Source organism: Lissotriton helveticus, chromosome 4_1 (genome assembly GCF_964261635.1).
Source record: "Lissotriton helveticus chromosome 4_1, aLisHel1.1, whole genome shotgun sequence".
NCBI classification, from domain to species: domain Eukaryota; kingdom Metazoa; phylum Chordata; class Amphibia; order Caudata; family Salamandridae; genus Lissotriton; species Lissotriton helveticus.
Genome location: NC_136063.1, coordinates 78,189,931 through 78,217,163, shown reverse-complemented (window position 1 = coordinate 78,217,163; position 27,233 = coordinate 78,189,931). Strand labels below are relative to the sequence as shown.

At 44.1% G+C, this 27,233-nt stretch overlaps 1 pseudogene; it reads left to right on the top strand.

The window, feature by feature from the left end:
- The first annotated feature begins 8,507 nt into the window (after positions 1-8,507).
- On the top strand, positions 8,508-9,444 carry LOC144828366 (ADP-ribosylation factor-like protein 6-interacting protein 6; annotated as a pseudogene).
- The last annotated feature ends 17,789 nt before the right edge of the window (positions 9,445-27,233 follow it).

The window sequence follows — 27,233 nt, the reverse complement described above, 5'->3', positions numbered from 1 at the left end:
ATAGGCTTGGCATAGGACTGAGGTCAGTATGCCCCTATCGTGTATATTAAACTTAATTACTGTGTACCAGATAGCTCAGAGGCCACTAGAAACTTCTTGAAGACAAGAAGGGAATAGCTTCTGGCAACCACATAACATAAAACCCTGATCCCTCAGGTTCGTGGAAACAATATATACTACTTTTCATTCAGTCACTCATCTCCGAGAAGTACTCAGAAGAAACAGTTGGGTGTGTTTACTATAAAATGTATTGCGCAGTTGTTATTCTAGTACAGGTAAATATGGCCAGCAGTGCAGTTAAATAAAAAGGCATTGTATAGTTCTACCATTTTGCAATAGTAATGAACGCATACATGAAATACAGAATGCATTAAGATAAAGCCTATACCCCTATGATGCCTAACTAGATGTATCTAAGTGTACCTAGCATGTGTGTAGGTCTTAGGGTACCCCCCCTCCAAGGAGGGGGTACCCTATTCTGCATCAAGAGACTTTTTGTTTGGAACAAGAGCTCAGCGAGCAGCTCCAATGCCGGTGTTCAACAGCGCCCACGCCTGATGAACAATAGGAGCCTACCAGTGATGGCCACTGAAAGACATTGCAAAGAAGAATTTGCTTGTTGCCCCCTCTGGTGCAGTTGTTGCAATAGTGTCTCTAGCCTGTGAATAGCTCATTTTCCCTTGTGGCTCAATTAAATTGTTTCTGAAGTTCCTACAATGTATCACTTTGCTCGTCCGGTGCTGGATGAGGAACAGCCCTTTTCGGCTCGGCATCCCACTGCAGATGGGCCCGTTTGATCCTCTTGGTCCCCTAAGACTAAGATAGTGTTTGTTGTAATAATTCTGATTTCCCTGCTGATTGTGTTTGGGGTGGTATTCTTCTTAGTAGAAAGGTATCCCATACATGCGTAGATAAGTACCACACCAATGCCAACTGAGCACGTTTTTGGTAGCTTAGCGCCTCACAATAGGGAACACCGGAAGTCGTGCAAAGATAATGTTTTTATTCAAACATTGCATCAGATGCATGCTGTTTATAACACGCCAAAGTGCTGGGTGTGTGGGTTGTTACTGTCTGTTACACATCAAAGTGAAAACTTGCTGCCTATGCCCTTGTTCTATGTACATAGTTACAAGGGATGGTTCATCCTACTTAGTGTGATTTGCCCCTTTTCACAAGTAGACTCCTAGAGTAAAAGAAGTACTAGTTCCCGTTTTATGACAATGAATGTGTATTCCCGTCACAGGTCCCCATCCGGTGCTCTCCCCTCGGAGATGGACGGTTTGATAGAGTGGTCTCTTGTCTTAGGTCCGCAGATAGAGGCAGAAAGACAAACAGAACAGAGACTGATAGAGATGACTACTGGCAGTTTAATGTATCAGAATAATACCAACACTTTCAAGACCGCCATGTTACTGAAGATAAGCCCATACCCCTGGCAGTAATAGATGTCCCGGTTCATTTTTAGGTCTCGCGTAGCACTGCTGGGCAGCGAGAGACCTCTTGTAGGGGGTTTGAAAATGGACCTAGGAATCGCACACGCTTGTGCGTGTGCTTTTCCTTTTGGCCATGCTATTGGCCTTTGTGCACGTCTTTTGATCAAAGACAGCACGCAATTAGCCAAAGGCGGGCGCATTGCTCCGCCCATGGCCTATTGGTGTCTATTACGCGCACCGCTGCCATGTGGTTTCACTTATCGTGCCCAGACACAGGCGCGATAATTGAAACTACATGTCTCGATGTGGCGCGCTCATCACTCGCGGTATTGTTCTTTTATGGATCCATTTCACAGAAAAGAAACTAAATGAAAGAAGGAAAGAGAGGTTGTGAACCGTTTCTTCAAGTCACATGGTCACACTGCTTTAGGCAAGTCTTTTTTTAAAGTTTGCATCTGGGTGTTTTGTTGGCTGGTTTCTTTTTGAGATTTAGTTTGTGGCATACCTATTTCTTCTGTCGTTTGATTTCTTCGAGTATTTGTCTCTTATGTAAATCTTTGGGTGTTTGCTCGCATCTTTAATTTGTTCTATATCTTTTCTGGCAAATGTGTGGGGCGTGTCTGTTTTTTTTGTGTTTCTCATTTTGAGGGTGCATGTGTCTTTGTTGGTTTGTTTCATTTAATGAGGGTTCTCAATTGTTTTATTAGTTCTTTGTTTTGAGTGTGCTTTCATTTCCATTGTCCTTTCTTTCAACTTACATTCTCAGTATAAGATGTGTTCCTAGAGAATCAGACGATCTTCTGTCAGTTTAGTCGCTGGGCGGTTCAAGGCATACAGTGTTCTTGCAGTGAAACTAACTTTCAAAGAGTACTCATAGATTCCTGGCAGTGAGTTGAAGACCCGGATCTTTATAGTTGGTTCCTGTAAGAAGAAATTGGCGGTTACATTATTGCTGCTTCCAGGAAACAATATAACACCCCCCGCCCCATGTAATAATACATGAAATGCGCTAAGGGTCACACTTTAGTAACATAGCACATGGTAAATAAAGTTCTAAACAGGCGTCAATGTGCATGACAAACCCATATTTGATGGAGACGGTAAAGTGCACACCGGCGCCTGCCTAATCTAGTAATAGAGCCGGGCAAATCTCGCAGTTTAATGCTAATAAAGTGCACACCGAGAGCCCGGCAGAAAGCAACCTTTAATTAGAATAAAGTGCACAGGCGAGCCTTGTTCACTGATAAGGAGGTGTGCGATGTGTACCTGTTTAATAATACACCGGAGAGTAACGGGCCGAAGGGACTGATGCACACTGTCACTAGTGAAGAAGGGCCTGACAAACATATATGTGACGCTAATGTCGTGCCTGGTCAGTGATGATGAAATGCCTGACACACAGACATGAAGCGCATGATACACACATTACACGGATGATGAAATGCCTTATGCACATGTTCAATGGTGACGAAGTGCCTGGCAAACATATGTGTAAATGTAATGTCGTGCCTGATATACGCATGGTCAGTGATGATTAAATGCACGACACACAGAGATGAAGTGCATGGTAAACCCATGCCAAGCATGATGAAATTCCTGATTCACATATATTTAATAGCGATAGAAAAGCACATGGCACCCGCATGCGAAGGTTGATTTAGCGCATGATGCACAATTGCGAAGAAGGGCCTGACAAACATATGTGTGACGCTGATGACGTGCATGATATATGCATGGTCAACGAGGATAAAATGCCTGACACGCAGAGATAAAATGAATGGTACACACATGCCAAGGATGATGAAATGCCTGATTCACATGTTCAATGGCGATGAAGTACCTGACAGACACAAGTGTGACGGTAATGTGTGCCTGATATATGCATAATTAACGATCGTAAAATGCCTGCTACACGGAGATGAAACGCATGGTACACACACGCAAGGATGATGAAATGCTGATACACTTGTGGTTAATGGCTATGAGGTGGTGCCTGCTATGCACATGTACACTCATGTTTATTAGTGACGAAATCTCATGTACACACCGTTAATTGTGAAGGAGTAAATTATACACACATTTATTGGCAATGAAGTGCATGATACATGCCTGTTACATGACAATGAAGCGCTCGATAGACATGTTACATTGTAATGTAGTGCTTCAAGCACACTTGTTTAATTGTTCTGAAGCGTCTGTTGGGGAGGGCCTGGTTCACACTTGCTTATGACGAAGGGCCGGATGCACACACGCTCATAGCGATGTGCCCACGCCTGCTCCCTTAATGAAGGGCGTAATACACGTTTGTTTAATAGCATGAAGTCCCAGATGCACACACATTTAATGGTGATCAAGTGATACACACATGTTGAATGATACCCAAGCGACGGGTCTCACTCGTTTAATGGTGAAGTAGTGCCTGCTGAACACATGTGCTATGGTGATGGGGTGCCTTATGCACACCTGTGGTAATGGTGATGCGAAGCACACATTTTACGAAGTGCTAGAGACAAAAAAGTGAGGTTCAAAGGGGAGATGCCTCATACGTGGTAGTGTAGAGATAATGTAGTGTAGTGTAGTTCCTATATTCCCAATAGGCTCTGCACATTGGAATAATATATCCTATAGATTTGACGTAGGACTTAGGTCAACTAGGTCTCTATCGAATATACTAAACTTAATAGTGAGTGCCAGCTAGCTCAGAGGTCACTAGAAACTTTCTCGAATTCACAAGAAGGGATTAGTTTCTGACAACCGCATAATCATGACAACTTTGTTTCACAAGAATAAGAATATATCTCTCAGAGTCGCGAAAACAATAGATAAGTATTTCACTCAGTCAATCGGGCATGCTTCGTTTCTACAGAGTGGTACAGAATAAGGGTTCCCAGTGAAGGTATCACAAGTACACAGAAAAAAGAAAAAACCTTGTATCACACAATATAAAAATCACAAGCTCATAATTTCAACACACTGTTATTTATTCACAACGTGCTTGATCATATTATTTTATAACAAATTCAGAACAAAATTGTTGTCGTGCCCCAGGAAAGGGAGCGTGAGGGATAGTGATTGGGTAGGGGGGGGAAAATGTGCAAGGTAGGTAATTCGTGTCATAAATATCAATATATGCTTATTAAACAGTCAATATAGCTGGCTTCAGAGCCCTGATACGTCACACCTTAAAGGGGGGTCTTCATCAGGACAAAAGGGCCCTGGGGAGCACTGGTTTCTCTGAAAAAATAAAAGGGTGTATAATATTTACAGTGTTGCAGGGAAATAGTGAGATGGGCGTTTTCAATAAAAAGGGTTTATTGAACAGTCTTCTTTCTCATGCAAGAGAAGTGAACTGCTACAATCGTTAGGCAGACTGCAAAGTATAATGCTTACAGCGAGAACAGTATTATAAAATAATACTGTAAGAGCATTGTATGGTTTCTAAGCCATATAAAAATACATACATAAGTACACAGGCTAAAATACCCAACTGGTGCTTCTAAAATACGCCTATCCCAATGTACCTAACCTATGTCTAGTTCGAGGGGAGAAGTATTGTCTTTTGCATAGGTTTAGTTTTGCCAAGAATCTACCAAAGGTTTCCCTAGGTTCTAATCAGCTTCATACCTTTAGAATGAAGGCGGTCTGGTATCTCAGTCTCAGGACTCGATTTCCCAACACCCCGCAAGGGGAGTCAGAAACACTGGAGCTGGGTTTCTCAGCAGAGCATGGCAGCTTCCTGATCAATGCGTCAGCTGGAGAGTCGGCTTCCTTCGACACTTGCTGTAGCGAGCTGCGTCGGGCAAGTAGGTCGTCAAACTGCTCCAAACCACCGTAGTTTGCCATAGCAAGTGAAGGTATATTTATACCTTAAAGGTGTTTAGGAATGCCATAGTGGACGGCGTCTGTCAGGCTTATGAGGAGCGGTTAGAGACTTTGGCTGTCGTTCCCGGATCCACATTAATTGGAGGCAGATATATTGATGCAAATTGCTACACGGATCCTGACCACGCTAATTAATGTATGTGTGGTGTGCCTCTTATGAGTTAGAGACATTTATTTGTCTGTGCAGACGGAGTGCTGACCCCTCCCTTGGTGGAGGCGGTCCCTGTGATACCTTCCACTCTCTTGGCTTTGAGCCTTAGTACCCATGTCCTGATGAAGCCTAAATCATCTGGCTGAAACGTGACCGCGACTGCGTCGACACCTTGTCCTTGAAAGGAGTCCCCATTATATTTTAACTAAATTTGAGTGTCTTCTTTTGCACTGTAATAATCACAGGTTGTGTAGATAAGTTAGTTCTCAGGTGCACTGTGTGGGAACTACCTACTGTTTATGTAGTTCACTCGAAGTTAGGAGTGGATACAAGTACAAGTTGTGTATTTCTTCCTTTTTTAGGGTACATAGATTTATACATAGATATTATTTTTGATAGATTGAAATATTTGTACAGTTTATGTTTGTGATATGTATATTGTGTATATGTTGGAATGTTGTATATAGACTGTGTGTTTTGTATTATTATTATCTGAGCCACTCTTGCTGTTCCCATATATGTTAAAATGAATTAGTACAGACAAATGCTATTAGTAATTTGCAGGCAACAAGATAATGAATCATGTCTTGTATGCAATTAAAAAGTTCGATTAATCCCTTTAGTACCTTTTTGTTCTACTTTTTCATCCTTGGATGTTCCCTGCTCAGGTACGGGAGGGTTATGTGGGCAGAACCCTTAACCATTGTTTCTAATAGTTGACGTAAAGTCAGGCATATGAACGTCATGAATGAACCCCTGGGGAATTGTTGTTCATTGTAAAACTAACGGAGTTCTTGGAGAAATCAATATTCAAGCAAGGGGAAGTCCCTAATAGCTTAAGCTGGTTTTCCATGAAATCGTTGTGACGTTTGGTGAACGGATGGAAGAGGCATGCCTGTATTTGGGTAGCATGGGCTATGACTAAATAAGGGCTTGATTTCAATGCCCATATAAGGGCAACACAGATTGTACCTATATAAGGGCATGAATCGGAAAATCGTTTCGGAATCTAAAAGGGTACAAAACAGTAGTGCCTGTTACACTCGTGCACAAGGGCGAAGAGACGCCTGCCAGCCTGCTCTGTAATGTTGAAGTGCCTCGCGCTCGCATGTTTGTAAGGCCTGGAGTGTGGATTCATGTCAGAGTCATGGCTGCAAAGGAGCCATGTTCATTTATGCACAGTCATGTGACGGGCACCCACATTAAAGTGCACCCAACCAGCCAACACTTCGTGACATGTCCCAGCCACTGTTCCCAGGAACGCGCTTGGCCGCGCGGGCGCGCACTTCCCTGCACCCGATCGCGCAGTCCCATGTGTGGAGCGCGCACAGAGGGCACATCCCGTGGGAGTATTCGCGCCGCCGCTGCTTTTAAAAGGCGCGTGCCGCGAAAAAACGGGCATTTCCTGATTGTGGAGGACGGCGGCGGAAGTGACCACTTTGGAGTGATTGAATACTATGGAGCAGAGGTAAGTGTTCTAATGTGGCCACTTGCTTGCCTTTTGTTTTTGCTGGGTTTGCTTTTGTTTTGCCGCCCTGTAGTGCGCACTGTTGGTTCTATATTCTTTTATTTGCAAAGCGAGGCTGCGGGCAGATTGTTTTCTTTTATTTAGATATTCATGTTAATCGCAGCTCGTGAAGTGGCTGCGATTAACATGGATACTTTAACAAAAGCACAATCTGCCCGCAGCCTATCAGCAACAGACCGCACTGCAGTCAGTGGCTCTACTACACTGAAGGTAATCTATCAAGAAGAAACCAGTAGGGATGGACTGAGGGCCAGACTGGCTACTAAACAAATGCAAGGTGCGATAAGGAGTGTTTTGAAAGCCTGTACTGTTATTGGAGAGAGTATCACGGCTGTTGAAAGTAGGAGTGTGACGCTAGAGACAGACCTTGGGGAGCTGTTAGGTCAAGCAGATGATCAAGTCTACCAAATCTCAGATATTCAATGGAAATTAGAAGTCGTTGAGAACAGTCAGAGGCACAATGATCAGAATGCCAGTATTTTTTTCATGTATTTTTAAGAAAGCCACTGTTCTAACATGACCCCAAAAAGACATAAACCCATCATGTTACCACGACAGAAGTGCAACAACTGGAAGTGCAACACAAGTTTGTGAAAAGTACTCACTTAAAGAGAAGCTAAATCATCCAAACTGTAAGCACTTATCTCTCTCTCTCACTTTTTTAAGATGTACACTGCGCGTGTTTGGGAAGATGAAGTAGGCAATATCTAACTGTTGCAATTAACAGCGTGTATCCTCAATTTACCATTGAGTGACTTAAATAATCTACTCTACCTAACTATAATGCTCTTGACCTATAAACTAGTTTCAAATGATGAGATTCTTGGCAAATATTTTTTTAATTTACTGAGCCACCTTTTTCTCTATATCAAATATGAGAGCTCCTTCAAATACGCAAGTGCAGCGTGTCTGCTGCCAAAAAACGAAACAAACTCATGTTTGATTTTTATTAAACTAAACGTTTGCTCCATATATAATACAAATCTAATCACATACAGGATACACAACAGCTGACTTACCTCTTAGTTTATTAACCACATTGTCATCGGAGCAGGAATGTTTCTCATATGTTTAAAAAAATATCACTTTTAAACACACTGAAAGATAAAGTTGTAGCACTCTTATTTGCAATCAGCAGATTTTCCATTGACATGGCCATAACATTTCCCACTGACGTGGTTTTACTAATAAAACTATGTAGTGTTTCATGTTAATTGCAGCTCATGAAGGGCGCTGCTATTAACATGAAAACATTAACCAAGGCGCACAATAACCCCGCAGCCCAGCTCTTTTAAGGGAAGAAATACAGCAAGCATACAAACACACCATTTGCTTCCAGGGACCAGGTGACATATTCGCGGACCAACGGCCTGGGCAGTGTACATGTAAATAGAAATAAAGTGCTTATCGTGATGCGCAGTGTGCCCCTATCGGCAAATTGTGGCGAGAGCCTCGAACTTGACATCTGTGTTTTGTAGTTGTTTGATCTTGCAACCTGCCTGAGGAAGACATGGCCCTCACTAGGAGCACAAGACGAGGGGGTAACCAATGCATCCTGATATCTGGCATGGTGCTTGAAGAGGAGAGCGGAGGAGGCTCTATGTGCCAACAGGTGCGCCCAAGCTCGGGTCCCGGTGTGGCTCTTGCCACTCCTACGCCCTATTAGCCACCAATGAGTTCCCCCAGCCCGTCGCCGCACCCGCCCGTGGGAAGAGGAGGCCAGCGAGACTACTGTCAGTGTTAATACAAATAACACCAATGTCGATAGTTTGAAGTAAGTATTTATTGAATTAATAAGGCCTGTCAGCAGCAGGAGGGAAAGGGTATAAAAAGTTCAAGTTCAAGTTCAGGTATTTATAAAGCGCACTACTCACCAAGAGGGTCTCAAGGCGCTGATAAAGAGGATGAACAGCTGACAAAATGACATGAGCGTCAAACGACGTGCGCTAAATAGTGTGTGAACATTCCATATGACGTAAGGGATAGGAGTTAGGAAGACACTGTGATGGCAAGCCTTCTGCAACCAAGCTTATAAATGACATCAATTACAACATGTTGCTTGATACTTGTGGCTGGTCTAGCCTTCATTCTGGCGTTTTCTTCGTTTTCCTGAAAGAGCTGCCGTCCGAGAAGACAACGAATGAAGATAGAATGGAAACTCATTTGTTGGGCTTCTGGGGTCTGCTGGTGCTGACAGCCTGACTCATGTTGCAGCTTCTCTGGGACCTTTGAGCCCGGAATGTTTCCACCGACACCTTAGCGCCGAGACGCCTCCGGGTATTTGTCGCGCTTTACAAATGGCAATAAATAAATAAATAAATAAATAAACACCTCTGTCGCCGGCAAGGTTCAGGCAAATGACAGGACATTCTTTTCACATGGGCTATAGCATGGCACTTCTCAATGGCATCGTGGCAGCTCCTACAGTAGTATGGAGTTTGATATGATTCCCTGCTTTGCCATTATGTGGACATTCAAAGGAAATACTCAAGGATTTTAACGGAAACTGCAGTATGGACTGTTTTTTTGTACCGCTTTGGAACGGCATTTAGTCTTTCACATAAGAATGTGAATTCTTCACACAACTTGCAACTTATCATGAAACTTGTTAGGAGGAGGGTGTTGTTGCAACTCGTTTCCCAAACCACCTAATTTGCCTCTTTAATGGACGAGTGACCGTTGACTCTTTTTTTACAAAATAAAAATTCATAGAAAAGTTGGTAACCAAGATCCACAATGTTAGTATAGGGGTGTTTGCGCTTTTGTCATTGGGAATGTATTCAAACTGTTTGAAAAAATGGACATAACCTTTAAAAAATAGTTTAGCTTGAATGATGTCGGAGGGCTTGGGATTGGGAAGGGAGGAAGCGCCACTCTCCCCGCAGCAAGAAAAGTGGAAAATGACAGAGCCTCTGGATATTGTATTACTCCTGCCCAGCCCTGTTTCCAATCCGGGGGAGGTATTCACCCGTGTAGACATTTATACTGAGGAAGAACTGTGCCCATCAGCAAGCAGCATAACGGGGGAGGAATGTGCATATCATCAAGAACTCCATTCAAGAGAAAATGTGCACGGCTGTAAAATGCTAACACTGGGGAGAAAGGCACATCTCTAACTATTATATACAAGTTTATGCATTACAAATCCAGACGTGATAATGTTAAGTCATTTCATTGAATACAGAACCAATTCCCCTTCAACGCGTTTCGGAGATTTGCCTTCCTCAGGAATTCTGTATTTACACGTTGATACTTTCTATGAGATGGTAATGGCTCCAATTAAGTTATCTGATATTTGTCTTGGCTGCGCCTCTTTCAATTACTCAAACCGATGAAGGTAAGGGCTGCAAACAGCTACTGAATTATCTACTAACGATACTGGGAGGAGCCTTTGTTTCTATCACGGGGAATTGGTTCTGTATTCAATGAAATGACTTAACATTATCACGTCTGGATTTGTAATGCATAAACTTGTATATAATTGTGTTTAAACAAATAATAATACATTGTGTAAACGAATAATCAGTTATTTATCAACAATGTCTATAAAAAAATGAGAAAGATTTATAATTAAAATAAAACAAAAGAAAAATATATTTTTATAAAAACTTTATTAGTATTTGACTTTATTATTTAGCGTTCACTTGTGTGATTCAAATATATGCACACAACCCGGTGCGATTCTTTCCTTGTTTTCCAAAACGTAGAGTTTCCTTACCAGGGTTCATTCTTTGAGGTAGGGGCGCCCCCCTTTTCACATACATCTCTAACTATTACATACTGAGATAGACAATCATGAATCCGATAGCAATACTGCACAAAAATTGGGCTGCTCTCCAAGACAGTACTGATGGGGAGAAAAGCATATCTGTAGAACAGTAATAATGGAGAAAATGTGCACCGCTGTCAAATTAATGCCGAAAAACATATCGACATCTGTAAGACTAGACATACTGGGAGAGAAATGGGCTCACTGGAAAGACAGATACTGTAGGACATTTGCAGATCTGTAAAACATTGATATTATGGGGGAAATGAGCATAGCTGTGTAAAGTTAATGAATGCACACATTTGTGCACAACTATCATCCACAAACAAGTGAGTCAAGTGATATGCCCTGGATAGTTAAAGCCTTGGTTTTACTTCCTCCCCTTATCTCCAAAGGCTCCGGATCCTGCCGTGTCAGAAGGGAAGGGAGGCACCCAGAGGGCAGAAGATATGCATTCTCTACCCTTAACTTGCACTTCTGAGGAGTAGCCATCAGCGTGGACTCCCAAACTCCTGCAGCCCAAATGTTCCTCTGAGGGCCTACACAACAACAACCCTTCCCAACACACCACAGGAAGAGCACTTGGCTGGACTGGAGCTGCAACCTTGGGGCCTCTGTGTGCGTGCAGGGTGAATACAGAGTAATGTGACTATGAATGCAGGGTGAGTGAAGTGCCTGTGTGACTGCAAAGTAAGATATGTGACGGTACGAGTGAAGGGTGAGTTGTGTGCTTTTGTGCCTGCAGAGTGAATTATGCAAGCCCACTGTATGAGCGCAAGGCGAAGGAATTTCCCTTTGTGCGTGAGTGTGTGGAGGTTCATTAGTGTGCCTCTGTAAGAGCTGGGGTGAGTGCTGGGGGTGCATGGTGAGCGATGTGTCTGTGTGAGTGTACAGTGAGTTGTGTGACTATGAGTATACTGTACGAGGGATGTGAATGCACTCAGTGAATGGTGTACACTAGTGAGAGCATGGAGAAGGGTATGCTTATGGAAGTGTAGGCTCAGCAAAGCGTTGGGCATCTGTGAACACAGGGTGAGAGGGGCGATGTGTCTGCATGAGTATAGGGAGAGTGGTGAATCTTTGTGAAGTCATTTGCATATTTTTAATACATTTTTGCAAGGTTTCGTGAAATATATGGGGAAAATGCACCATTTGCACCCATTCTTTCTTTATTTTTCTTGTGAAATAGTACCAAACTAATAATTAGTCTCATTGTAACCCCATCTCCATGGTTGTTTCAAGTTCAATCGCTGCGGTCTCGCACTTTTTCACACTTTAAATTTAACTCGAAGTTCTCTGCCTCACCACTTATTAAAAGCACCAGCCGCCATTGTATAAGCTTAAAAGTGTAAGCACAAACCATTTGTCTCCGAGCTCTAGATTGTCTGTCATCAGCACTTGTCCTTCGTATTTCAACAAGAGCTGTTCAAGTATGTTTTCTATGTAATTCTGGTTCTGCAATATTTACCGCATAATGCATCAAATGTTACTAAAAATGTGACTAGTGTTTCTGCGAAGTGGACGGCCCTTTGCAAAGGTTGACTGATCACCTTGTCACTGCTGGATTAGTATGTCGTTGGTGTAGCTACCACCCACCTGTGTGTCCAATCTTCAAGCATGTGTGTGCTTCTGGTCACCAAAAGGGTGGTGTGGTTGTGGGAAAAAAGCAGGCAAGACCCGCGCCATGGATCACCCACGTGATGGCTGGTACCCCCAGAGTAGACTCACAGGAAGGCTGGTTGGGGCACGGCTAATTGATCTGTTAAATTCTGGCCTGCCTGCTCCGCGCTGTACATGAATATTCTGTCTCTGATGTATAGCATTTTAAATTTGATGGCGCTGTTGCATGCTCATATATGTTAGACAATTTTAACCTGCTGGTGCTGCCTCATTGGCAGTGTGCCTCAATTGCAGTATTATTTACAACAAGGGGTGGTGAGGGACAGAGTCTCTGAATTAAGCAGAATACTCTCTCCCAGTCAAGAGATCAGGGCTAGATCCAACACCGTTTTTTAGCTCACTGCACCATCCCAGTTTCAGAACCTGGCTGTATGCAAATTGGTCTGTTCCTGTCCCAGTGCATGATGGGAACAGGGCAAACCAAACTACAAAAGCCAATTCTTACACTGGGAAGGAAACAAGCTTCCGGGGACCGGTTTCTGGCATTACAGCCGTCTTCGGCCCGGCTTGCTTGAATCCTGATGGTGCAATGAGCAAGGGACTCATGTCTGAGTATACCCTTCCACGCTTAGGGTGGACAAAATTATTTACAACAAGGGGTGGTGAGGGACAGAGTCTCTGAATTAAGCAGAATACTCTCACCCAGTCAAGAGATCAGGGCTAGATCCAACACCGTTTTTTAGCTCACTGCACCATCCCAGTTTCAGAACCTGGCTGTATGCAAATTGGTCTGTTCCTGTCCCAGTGCATGATGGGAACAGGGCAAACCAAACTACAAAAGCCAATTCTTACACTGGGAAGGAAACAAGCTTCCGGGGACCGGTTTCTGGCATTACAGCCGTCTTCGGCCCGGCTTGCTTGAATCCTGATGGTGCAATGAGCAAGGGACTCATGTCTGAGTATACCCTTCCACGCTTAGGGTGGACAAAATTATTTACAACAAGGGGTGGTGAGGGACAGAGTCTCTGAATTAAGCAGAATACTCTCACCCAGTCAAGAGATCAGGGCTAGATCCAACACCGTTTTTTAGCTCACTGCACCATCCCAGTTTCAGAACCTGGCTGTATGCAAATTGGTCTGTTCCTGTCCCAGTGCATGATGGGAACAGGGCAAACCAAACTACAAAAGCCAATTCTTACACTGGGAAGGAAACAAGCTTCCGGGGACCGGTTTCTGGCATCACAGCCGTCTTCGGCCCGGCTTGCTTGAATCCTGATGGTGCAATGAGCAAGGGACTCATGTCTTAGTATACCCTTCCACGCTTAGGGTGGACAAAATTATTTACAACAAGGGGTGGTGAGGGACAGAGTCTCTGAATTAAGCAGAATACTCTCACCCAGTCAAGAGATCAGGGCTAGATCCAACACCGTTTTTTAGCTCACTGCACCATCCCAGTTTCAGAACCTGGCTGTATGCAAATTGGTCTGTTCCTGTCCCAGTGCATGATGGGAACAGGGCAAACCAAACTACAAAAGCCAATTCTTACACTGGGAAGGAAACAAGCTTCCGGGGACCGGTTTCTGGCATTACAGCCGTCTTCGGCCCGGCTTGCTTGAATCCTGATGGTGCAATGAGCAAGGGACTCATGTCTGAGTATACCCTTCCACGCTTAGGGTTGACAAAATTATTTACAACAAGGGGTGGTGAGGGACAGAGTCTCTGAATTAAGCAGAATACTCTCACCCAGTCAAGAGATCAGGGCTAGATCCAACACCGTTTTTTAGCTCACTGCACCATCCCAGTTTCAGAACCTGGCTGTATGCAAATTGGTCTGTTCCTGTCCCAGTGCATGATGGGAACAGGGCAAACCAAACTACAAAAGCCAATTCTTACACTGGGAAGGAAACAAGCTTCCGGGGACCGGTTTCTGGCATTACAGCCGTCTTCGGCCCGGCTTGCTTGAATCCTGATGGTGCAATGAGCAAGGGACTCATGTCTGAGTATACCCTTCCACGCTTAGGGTGGACAAAATTATTTACAACAAGGGGTGGTGAGGGACAGAGTCTCTGAATTAAGCAGAATACTCTCACCCAGTCAAGAGATCAGGGCTAGATCCAACACCGTTTTTTAGCTCACTGCACCATCCCAGTTTCAGAACCTGGCTGTATGCAAATTGGTCTGTTCCTGTCCCAGTGACTGATGGGAACAGGGCAAACCAAACTACAAAAGCCAATTCTTACACTGGGAAGGAAACAAGCTTCCGGGGACCGGTTTCTGGCATTACAGCCGTCTTCGGCCCGGCTTGCTTGAATCCTGATGGTGCAATGAGCAAGGGACTCATGTCTGAGTATACCCTTCCACGCTTAGGGTGGACAAAATTATTTACAACAAGGGGTGGTGAGGGACAGAGTCTCTGAATTAAGCAGAATACTCTCACCCAGTCAAGAGATCAGGGCTAGATCCAACACCGTTTTTTAGCTCACTGCACCATCCCAGTTTCAGAACCTGGCTGTATGCAAATTGGTCTGTTCCTGTCCCAGTGACTGATGGGAACAGGGCAAACCAAACTACAAAAGCCAATTCTTACACTGGGAAGGAAACAAGCTTCCGGGGACCGGTTTCTGGCATTACAGCCGTCTTCGGCCCGGCTTGCTTGAATCCTGATGGTGCAATGAGCAAGGGACTCATGTCTGAGTATACCCTTCCACGCTTAGGGTGGACAAAATTATTTACAACAAGGGGTGGTGAGGGACAGAGTCTCTGAATTAAGCAGAATACTCTCACCCAGTCAAGAGATCAGGGCTAGATCCAACACCGTTTTTTAGCTCACTGCACCATCCCAGTTTCAGAACCTGGCTGTATGCAAATTGGTCTGTTCCTGTCCCAGTGCATGATGGGAACAGGGCAAACCAAACTACAAAAGCCAATTCTTACACTGGGAAGGAAACAAGCTTCCGGGGACCGGTTTCTGGCATTACAGCCGTCTTCGGCCCGGCTTGCTTGAATCCTGATGGTGCAATGAGCAAGGGACTCATGTCTGAGTATACCCTTCCACGCTTAGGGTGGACAAAATTATTTACAACAAGGGGTGGTGAGGGACAGAGTCTCTGAATTAAGCACCATCAGGATTCAAGCAAGCCGGGCCGAAGACGCCTGAAATGGCAGAAACCGGTCCCCGGAAGCTTGTTTCCTTCCCAGTGTAAGAATTGGCTTTTGTAGTCTGGTCTGCCCTGTTCCCATGATGCACTGGGCCAGGGACAGACTAATTTGCATACAGCCAGGTTCTGAAACTGGGATGGTGCAATGAGCTAAAAAACGGTGTTGGATCTAGCCCTGATCTCTTGACTGGGTGAGAGTACTCTGCTTAATTCAGAGACTCTGTCCATCACCACCCCTTGTTGTAAATAATTTTGTCCACCCTAAGCGTGGAAGGGTATACTCAGATGTGAGTCCCTTGCTCATTGCACCATCAGGATTCAAGCAAGCCGGGCCGAAGACGCCTGAAATGGCAGAAACCGGTCCCCGGAAGCTTGTTTCCTTCCCAGTGTAAGAATTGGCTTTTGTAGTCTGGTCTGCCCTGTTCCCATGATGCACTGGGCCAGGGACAGACTAATTTGCATACAGCCAGGTTCTGAAACTGGGATGGTGCAATGAGCTAAAAAACGGTGTTGGATCTAGCCCTGATCTCTTGACTGGGTGAGAGTACTCTGCTTAATTCAGAGACTCTGTCCATCACCACCCCTTGTTGTAAATAATTTTGTCCACCCTAAGCGTGGAAGGGTATACTCAGATGTGAGTCCCTTGCTCATTGCACCATCAGGATTCAAGCAAGCCGGGCCGAAGACGCCTGAAATGGCAGAAACCGGTCCCCGGAAGCTTGTTTCCTTCCCAGTGTAAGAATTGGCTTTTGTAGTCTGGTCTGCCCTGTTCCCATGATGCACTGGCCAGGGACAGACTAATTTGCATACAGCCAGGTTCTGAAACTGGGATGGTGCAATGAGCTAAAAAACGGTGTTGGATCTAGCCCTGATCTCTTGACTGGGTGAGAGTACTCTGCTTAATTCAGAGACTCTGTCCATCACCACCCCTTGTTGTAAATAATTTTGTCCACCCTAAGCGTGGAAGGGTATACTCAGATGTGAGTCCCTTGCTCATTGCACCATCAGGATTCAAGCAAGCCGGGCCGAAGACGCCTGAAATGGCAGAAACCGGTCCCCGGAAGCTTGTTTCCTTCCCAGTGTAAGAATTGGCTTTTGTAGTCTGGTCTGCCCTGTTCCCATGATGCACTGGGCCAGGGACAGACTAATTTGCATACAGCCAGGTTCTGAAACTGGGATGGTGCAATGAGCTAAAAAACGGTGTTGGATCTAGCCCTGATCTCTTGACTGGGTGAGAGTACTCTGCTTAATTCAGAGACTCTGTCCATCACCACCCCTTGTTGTAAATAATTTTGTCCACCCTAAGCGTGGAAGGGTATACTCAGATGTGAGTCCCTTGCTCATTGCACCATCAGGATTCAAGCAAGCCGGGCCGAAGACGCCTGAAATGGCAGAAACCGGTCCCCGGAAGCTTGTTTCCTTCCCAGTGTAAGAATTGGCTTTTGTAGTCTGGTCTGCCCTGTTCCCATGATACACTGGGCCAGGGACAGACTAATTTGCATACAGCCAGGTTCTGAAACTGGGATGGTGCAATGAGCTAAAAAACGGTGTTGGATCTAGCCCTGATCTCTTGACTGGGTGAGAGTACTCTGCTTAATTCAGAGACTCTGTCCCTCACCACCCCTTGTTGTAAATAATTTTGTCCACCCTAAGCGTGGAAGGGTATACTCAGATGTGAGTCCCTTGCTCATTGCACCATCAGGATTCAAGCAAGCCGGGCCGAAGACGCCTGAAATGGCAGAAACCGGTCCCCGGAAGCTTGTTTCCTTCCCAGTGTAAGAATTGGCTTTTGTAGTCTGGTCTGCCCTGTTCCCATGATGCACTGGGCCAGGGACAGACTAATTTGCATACAGCCAGGTTCTGAAACTGGGATGGTGCAATGAGCTAAAAAACGGTGTTGGATCTAGCCCTGATCTCTTGACTGGGTGAGAGTACTCTGCTTAATTCAGAGACTCTGTCCATCACCACCCCTTGTTGTAAATAATTTTGTCCACCCTAAGCGTGGAAGGGTATACTCAGATGTGAGTCCCTTGCTCATTGCACCATCAGGATTCAAGCAAGCCGGGCCGAAGACGCCTGAAATGGCAGAAACCGGTCCCCGGAAGCTTGTTTCCTTCCCAGTGTAAGAATTGGCTTTTGTAGTCTGGTCTGCCCTGTTCCCATGATGCACTGGGCCAGGGACAGACTAATTTGCATACAGCCAGGTTCTGAAACTGGGATGGTGCAATGAGCTAAAAAACGGTGTTGGATCTAGCCCTGATCTCTTGACTGGGTGAGAGTACTCTGCTTAATTCAGAGACTCTGTCCATCACCACCCCTTGTTGTAAATAATTTTGTCCACCCTAAGCGTGGAAGGGTATACTCAGATGTGAGTCCCTTGCTCATTGCACCATCAGGATTCAAGCAAGCCGGGCCGAAGACGCCTGAAATGGCAGAAACCGGTCCCCGGAAGCTTGTTTCCTTCCCAGTGTAAGAATTGGCTTTTGTAGTCTGGTCTGCCCTGTTCCCATGATGCACTGGGCCAGGGACAGACTAATTTGCATACAGCCAGGTTCTGAAACTGGGATGGTGCAATGAGCTAAAAAACGGTGTTGGATCTAGCCCTGATCTCTTGACTGGGTGAGAGTACTCTGCTTAATTCAGAGACTCTGTCCATCACCACCCCTTGTTGTAAATAATTTTGTCCACCCTAAGCGTGGAAGGGTATACTCAGATGTGAGTCCCTTGCTCATTGCACCATCAGGATTCAAGCAAGCCGGGCCGAAGACGCCTGAAATGGCAGAAACCGGTCCCCGGAAGCTTGTTTCCTTCCCAGTGTAAGAATTGGCTTTTGTAGTCTGGTCTGCCCTGTTCCCATGATGCACTGGGCCAGGGACAGACTAATTTGCATACAGCCAGGTTCTGAAACTGGGATGGTGCAATGAGCTAAAAAACGGTGTTGGATCTAGCCCTGATCTCTTGACTGGGTGAGAGTACTCTGCTTAATTCAGAGACTCTGTCCATCACCACCCCTTGTTGTAAATAATTTTGTCCACCCTAAGCGTGGAAGGGTATACTCAGATGTGAGTCCCTTGCTCATTGCACCATCAGGATTCAAGCAAGCCGGGCCGAAGACGCCTGGAATGGCAGAAACCGGTCCCCGGAAGCTTGTTTCCTTCCCAGTGTAAGAATTGGCTTTTGTAGTCTGGTCTGCCCTGTTCCCATGATGCACTGGGCCAGGGACAGACTAATTTGCATACAGCCAGGTTCTGAAACTGGGATGGTGCAATGAGCTAAAAAACGGTGTTGGATCTAGCCCTGATCTCTTGACTGGGTGAGAGTACTCTGCTTAATTCAGAGACTCTGTCCATCACCACCCCTTGTTGTAAATAATTTTGTCCACCCTAAGCGTGGAAGGGTATACTCAGATGTGAGTCCCTTGCTCATTGCACCATCAGGATTCAAGCAAGCCGGGCCGAAGACGCCTGAAATGGCAGAAACCGGTCCCCGGAAGCTTGTTTCCTTCCCAGTGTAAGAATTGGCTTTTGTAGTCTGGTCTGCCCTGTTCCCATGATACACTGGGCCAGGGACAGACTAATTTGCATACAGCCAGGTTCTGAAACTGGGATGGTGCAATGAGCTAAAAAACGGTGTTGGATCTAGCCCTGATCTCTTGACTGGGTGAGAGTACTCTGCTTAATTCAGAGACTCTGTCCATCACCACCCCTTGTTGTAAATAATTTTGTCCACCCTAAGCGTGGAAGGGTATACTCAGATGTGAGTCCCTTGCTCATTGCACCATCAGGATTCAAGCAAGCCGGGCCGAAGACGCCTGAAATGGCAGAAACCGGTCCCCGGAAGCTTGTTTCCTTCCCAGTGTAAGAATTGGCTTTTATAGTCTGGTCTGCCCTGTTCCCATGATGCACTTGGCCAGGGACAGACTAATTTGCATACAGCCAGGTTCTGAAACTGGGATGGTGCAATGAGCTAAAAAACGGTGTTGGATCTAGCCCTGATCTCTTGACTGGGTGAGAGTACTCTGCTTAATTCAGAGACTCTGTCCATCACCACCCCTTGTTGTAATCAATTGCAGTATTGTCAGAGGGGCGCGAGAATGCGTGACTAATGCATTTTAATGCGGTGATGCGGACACTATCATTAAAATGCGTTAGTCGAGAGCCTGATGCAGCGCTACCCTAAACCAGCCCTGAAACTGCGAAAAGTAAAATTGTAATAACATTATTATAACTTTATTTTTCCTGCTCAAAGAGAGCATTTGTTAAAGTTTTCATGTTAATCGCAGCACCCATCATGAGCTGAAATTAACATGTAAACTTGAACAAATGCACACAATCACCCCGCAGCCCAGCTCTATTAAGAAAAGAAATGCACAACATAGCTGCCAAGATTTCAAATTGCTATATGGGATGGTTTCAAACCTGCCTTAACACCATTCACGTGGATCTGTATGTGTGGAAATGCAGTCTTTTCACTTTTTTAAGCAAAACTTTGGAGTTATATTTGGCACTGCACCCACACGCACGTCTGGTTATTGGCGCACATAGCCTTGGTTGCAGCGCACATAGACCTTACACTGCCGCACACAGAGGAAAGAAATTAGAGGGAACATTGGTCCCAGCCCTGTCGGGGGATCGCAAAACTTTTCAGTTAACTCCTGTTTGCTGACAAATTGTCCACTAACCACGAATGTAATTCTTAATACGGGGCACAGGCCTGCCATATTTGCTGAAACTGCACCCCGATGCCCAGCTGTTTGATAAAAAAACGAGTTAACTTCACGTGTTTTAGTGAAATGAAATGACGCCATTACACAGCTTTCTGCCGGGCGGAGAGTGATCAGTGCACGCCAGTTTATTGATAAGCAGAGCCCGGCACACATGTGTTGTATGTGCACTAAGCGCCCGAGTGAAGGACCTTATGAAGGACCCGAAACACTTGTTCAATGGTAATAAAGTGCATAGCAGAGACCACTTTAAACAAAAAAATACTGTCCATAAACCCCAGCCGTGCCAAGCCAAAAAAAGCCCTGTTTAATCATCAGACAGTGCCCTATAAACCGTATTTATTGATATTAAAGGGACTGCTAAACCTGCCTTTAGAGATGACACGGTGCCCGATTAACACCCGTCTCTGGTGGTGAAGTGCCTTACAAACGCAGCTTCGAAGATAAATAAGTGCACGAAAATCCCCGCTTGAGAATGAAGAGTGTACTATTGTTAATCTGAATAATTAAATGATAACTATGTGTGTGACGTTCAGTGGTGAAAGCGCAACATGGACATGCGGCTCTATTTCCAGTCCTAAAAGAGTGTAAGTGCCCCAGTGAACAGTCATTGATGGGACCCCCGTCGCGACAATTCGGGGGACAACACACTCAACTTTAAAAACATGTTCAGTCGTCAAATAGGGCCTGGTTATCGCTATAAATCGGAATAGTGTTAAATACAATGAGCTACAGGTCTCTTACCACATGCTCAAACATTTACTAATGCGAGACCTATTGCATTGAAAATGCTTCTTGTGTTCAAGGGATGGGGACATAGAAGTGGGGAACAGTAGATGTAATACTACTTCTGTGCTGAGACTGCCCAAAAGTCCGTCCCTTATCCCACCCCCTAATGTTTATGTTTTCTGTGGTGACCGTGGTTATGTGTGGCTCCCTGAAGAGTGGTCGGGAAGGTGTTACCTTTCTTACATCCTCCCTCCTGTTTATTTAGCCCCTCCTCACTATCATAAGACTCACCGTCTGCAGCGCAGAAGTGCCCAGTTTTCCCGAGTGAAGAGGGTAATTAATACAGATGATATTGATCAGACCTACACATCATTGCAACAGTTTACTGACATAATGAATGGCATTATACCGTTCGGGGGTCCCATGTTCAATTGCTGCAACATACGACCCCTTACCAAAGTAGTTGAGGGAGTCATCAATACTACTGCAGGTATATTGACTAATGTTACAGTCGAGCTTCATGCTACGAGACTTGTTTCTCTCCAAAACCGGATGGTTTTAAACGTCATATTAGCTGATAGGGGTGGAGCCTGCCGCGTCATCGGCAGCAGTTGCTTTGTTTTCTTTCCTGATTTTGGCCCTACTGTATACTCAGCACTACAGAAATTACACAGACTTGCCTCAGAAATTCATCAGGATAATGGTTCATGGTCTATTTCAGGGTGGTTCTGGGGTCTGCTGACATCCTAGGGTTGGAAAATACTCCTTGTCTTGACAGCTATTGCGGCTATCATCTTCACATGTTGCCTATGTATTAATTGCCTTCCAGTATGCTGTACATATTGTATGAGTAAACTCATCCCTGCATCTCGATTTCCAGGACATGAACATAAGGTCTCCGCTATGATGATCCAAGGTATCTCAGACCTGATGCTGCTAGATGAAGGCATTGAGTATTAGTTTAATTTTAATGTTAAGAATGGTACTCCTTTCATAATTGTGGTACATGATTAATTACATGATTAATTCTGCATTTGCCCCTCCCTTAGAGTTGTAAAGACCCTACTGGATAGCCAAATAAAGGATTTAGCCACTTCTGCTAAAATGAGGGTCTGTTAGTCTTGAAATTCCCATCCCTGCAATGCACGTAGTCAATGTTGTTACATGGTGTATTAGGTTAGCAGTGCGTGGCTAAATAGATATCATTTGCGTTCACATCGTGCAACTCACTGAGTTATCCCCGTAATGTGCAGGCCCCTATGTGCAAATACGACTCCATTTTGTTTTCCATAATCCTCGTTAGACTGCTTCAACTAGGCCCGAAGTAGGCCGCAAAATGTTCACTTTGCTTGCCTCAGCAGAATACTGCATTTCGTAATTCTTTTTCATCTTCCCTCCCAGGGCAGTTTTCTAATGTACTAATGAATAAGCCATTCTGCATGCCATGCTTTTCTGAGTCTGTAGTTTCTGCTCCCACGTTGGTAGATGCTGAGACCCAGCTCCATGGCTTTGAGGTCCTGATAGCTTATACATATCAGGTGGGGTGTTAGCTGATCCCACTGTACCCGCATTGTTCCATCTTCAGCTTGAGCTGGTAGTTTTCCACTGTGGGTGTGGTTGGGCGTTATTGGAAGGATAATTATGTTTTATGGACCGTTAGGGAGTCAGTCTCGGCGAGCGCCTCAGGGTGCGGGTCAGACTGAGCTCTCTCTGCAGAGATATACTAATAAAGTAAGTTTGCATTCTCCACTGACTGACCTATTCTTCTCTGGGGAAGGCATAGCAGGTGGTTGTGTATATAACCCGCAGGGCGCTGAGGGCCCATCCTTCACCATGCTGTGCCATTTTTTGAGAAGTTGATTTATATGGTTAGTTAATTTCCAGATAGGGTTCACAACAATTTGTTCATAACATTCGATGTTGTTCAATTGGGAGAAAATCTCAATTTCATATTCCGTACTTGTCATGATTACAATGTCCTTCCCCTTATCTGCCTTTTTAATGGTGATGCTATCATCTCTCCTCAAGTGTAGCAAAGACTGTTTCTCCCCATATGAAAGATTATCATTAACATGTAGGGGTCAATGTTTATTATTGTTGTATTTGTCTACATCTGTGAGTACTAACTTGTGAAAGATAGCAATGTTGTTCCCTGTCTGTAGAGTAGGTGTCCATTTAGATTTCTCTTTGAGTCCGCTCAATATTGCTACGTTGCTTACCACATTAAAATCCCTCATGATAATATCCGCAGTTAAAACCTCATCCTCCCAATCTGTCAGCGATAACAACAATCTAGTATCCATTATATCTTGAATGGAAAATTCACTCAACTGATGCCTTTGGTATTCTTCATTAGTTTCTTTATTGCATTCATTATGTTACAAAGTGTTTTAATTTTCACACGTCTAACAAATCTGAATAGATCGATCTTAAGATCACACATATTGCCATTATTTTTAGGGCAAAAACCCAATCCTTTTTTCAATAAAAACATTTCATCATCATCAGACAAATTCTTGGTTGACAGATTCACCACATTGACATCATCTACTGTGTCTGGTTCCATGACCTTATACGCATCCATGTTCTCTCTCCCCATACAGCCCCCTCTTTTACCTCTTCTTGTCTTGGGCTTAGTGGGGGACACCTGTTTTGTTCCCTGTTGCCTCTCTTGATTCTCTGAACTTTGTGCAAAAATCTATTCTCACTGCTTGAAGTATCTATTGACCTCCCCCCTCGCTCCGATTCGCCTCCACTGGTGACTGGTGTATCTAAAGAAATGGAACTGGTGCTAATACAAGCCCCTCCCTTAGCTTTATTTTGATAATCTTTTGTCACTAAATAATCATACTTCTTTGCGAATGTTAAAAATCTTCTGCTTAGGTAGTCAAATTAATCTTTCCTTAGTTTTTTCGTTTTTCTTTGTTTGATTTCTGACAGATGACGTTGCATGACATCTTTCAAGATATTACAGGTTTTTTTCTGTTGCCTCTGGGAGATTTAAGGATTTAATCTCAAGTTCTAGAACTTCTATCTCCCTTTGTGGTTTTGTGGCCTTCCTGTCAGAATTTTCTATCAGTATCCCCTACAATTTGTTAGAGTATTGGTAAGTTCCGCTTCCCATGCCACTAATAAGTCTGTATCTATATCGTCGTAGGTCAGTATAATTTGGGATCTAAGGCCCCTGGGTATCCTTTGCACCTTGATGTATTGGCGCAAGGTGGCCCTGTCCCACCACTTGGACACTTTATTTCTGCGTAATCTTTCTACTCCAAGAAACTCACTTAAAATGGGCAGACAAACATAGACTCAAGACATAAAAGCTACTCCCTAATACAGATCTCCTGCAGGGACTAAACAAAAAGGGGTGCCGCTCCTTTTCCACAACACAACTAAAATCCAGACTGAAGGCATGAAAACGGACAAGGGTGGAAGTGTGATAATGGTAAAAGGGAAGCTGAGGGGGAGGATGTGCACATTTGTGTCGACCTATAGACCCAACACAGGCCAAGCCGCGTTCGTGAACTCATTGACGAACATGCTAGGAGGGTTCGCAGAAGGCCCAATACTTCTCATGGGGGACTTTAATATGACCTGGCAAGCAACAGAGGATAGCACACATGCACACAGGGCACCCACAGGTAGTTTCCCCAGAGGAATGAAACAGACCACATGATGGACCTCACCGACGCGTGGAGGTCAATCTGTCCAAACACAAGAGATTATACTTTTTTCTCGCATGTACACGGATTGTTTTCAAGACTAGGCTATATAGTCCTCAGCCAATTGCTACAAATGAGAAGGAGCACTCTCAAATTCGCTACAAATATTTCAGTCCAGAACAAAGTTTTCTCAATAGCTTAATTCATAAACAAAAAGAGGTTGTCAGGCAGGTCTTCGTTGTGAAGTGTTAATTTTATTCACAACCGCAAATCACAGCATCTTTTGTTCAAGATCAAATCATTCTTGCCAGCCTACATGTTTCGTCCTGTGATGGACGTCATCAGGGCTGCAAGGAAAATATATATACATACTGATCAGTATTAGAATGTACATTACATGATATATATTCACAAGTCCATTTATACAACAAAAAGCATAATTCATTATTAGAACATTGGAATGTTGGGAGCTCCATTGAAAACAATGGACTGCTCTGGGCTTATAATCGCTGGTATAAGCCTGGAGCTCCAACATTCCAATGTTTCTTTGTTCACAGCTCGGACTGTGAACAAAGGCTTCAGGGAACCTGAGGGGATTCCAATCCCCTCACCCTCCCAAAAGGCTTGATTTTTTTTGTTAGAACATTCTGTCCTCTAGTAACAGAATGTTCTAATAGCCTTATAGCCCTTCGTAGATGGGCTATACCGCTATTAAAGTCCCTCTCCCTTGTTAAAGGCCCTCGCCTTCGGCTCGGGGCCTTTAACGCTGGAGAGGGCCTTTAATAGCCGGTATAGCCCTCTACGGCGGGCTATAAGGCTATATTAATTTGCTCTGTAAACACATTTAGTTAACCTCCTGCCTATCTCCATTCTGCAAATAATATCCCAGACATAAAATTAATACATGTCTCTAACTGGTTCTCCTCTGTTCAAACGCAATTTATAATCTATGATGTACATTTTAACAGGAACAATCAAAGGGACATACCTATGTTTATTAATCCATCAAGTTTCCAATTCTTAGCAATTACTTTGTTATCCACGATCATCAATTCGATGCTGAGAAATTCTAGCGGTTTGCCGCTGGAGTCATAATTCTATGTCAGTCCACGGAGGCGAGGATTATGCTTCCGGGGTCATGCCAGTTTAAAGTTTTATTGGCTGCTGTTTTTGTCAGTAAAGATTAGAGAAGCATAATCCTCGCCTCCGTGTCCTTAATAGAATTGAAAATTCTTTGTTGCGTCTGCTAGACAATTTTTAATTATAACCAACAGCGATGACTCGCATTGTTTTTTTCACAGTTACGAGGAGGCTACGAACTCACGGACCAGAGAGTAACTTAGAGAGGCACGGGCTTCATTGGCTGAACAATACGGCGAATAGCAAGCCATCTTATATTCTTATTTGAGTGTTGAGAAATAGAGGGCTTACGTGCACTATATGCACGGTTCCTATTGGTTGAATAGGACGACCAATAGATGCAGGTAGTGTGTATACTGTTGGTTATTGAGGGAGACTGCAATTTGATAGGCTTAGAGTATATGCGGGCCACACAGGAAGCTCTATCATTACAGGCAAATGAAGGCTTTTCTAACTATGAATATTGATTGGGGGGAGTAATGCCGGCCATCTGATTGGTCGAATGGGGTTTTAAAATGCTGAAACCAAGAACTGCAAGGAGTCAGCTGGATTTATCGGACCGGCTGGGCGATTTTACGGGTGCATGGAGATGTAGTATGGATGTAAAAATGATTGCTGTTCAAATTAGAATGAATTTCAATGAGTATTTATTCCGAAGGTACGAACACGTCTGATAAATCCGTTGCCAGCAAGAAGAATGCCACAACAGACACATGCCACGAGTCCATCATAGAACATAGAACCTTAGGAATACTTCAAGTAAAAACAAGATCACTTAAAGAGATATAATACATAAATGAAATATGAACCACAATAACTATACTATGTCACAATACTACAGGAGACACACTCTGGTAAGAGTTTAGAAGCTTAGGAGATAGATACTGTTATAGAATATTTGACAGCTAATTGAATAGTTGAGCAAGCATTAATATGGGATAATATAAATTTGGGAATGAGGGTTTGTAGAGAGTAGGAGTGTGGCTAAAAGGATTTATATAGTTGGTTTGAATGAAATCTTGGATGCAATACCACCTTAGTGCTTTAAGTTATTTTGAATTATAGTTCCATTATTGAAATGATCTTTTAGATGACAAAAACAGTTTGATGGGTTTCAAATAGGTTGAATTACACAGAATCTATGATTATATTGTGTTACAGACATGGGCTATTAATAGACGAAAAAACAGACGTATATGGACATTATGAACTACGGATTTGTGACAGTAGTGGAAGATAGAAGGTAGGCGCTATTGGCATTTGGTCAGGGTGCAAGTACATGAGGTATTGTAGCTCTTTTAATGCTAGGGTGACCTTTTTGTATTCTTCCAGATATATAACACGGGGGGAAGATTGATTACAAATTAACGTTCCATGGACCCATTGGAATAGTTAAAGACAAAAGAGCTGAATACAGGTAGAAATAGGCATAACC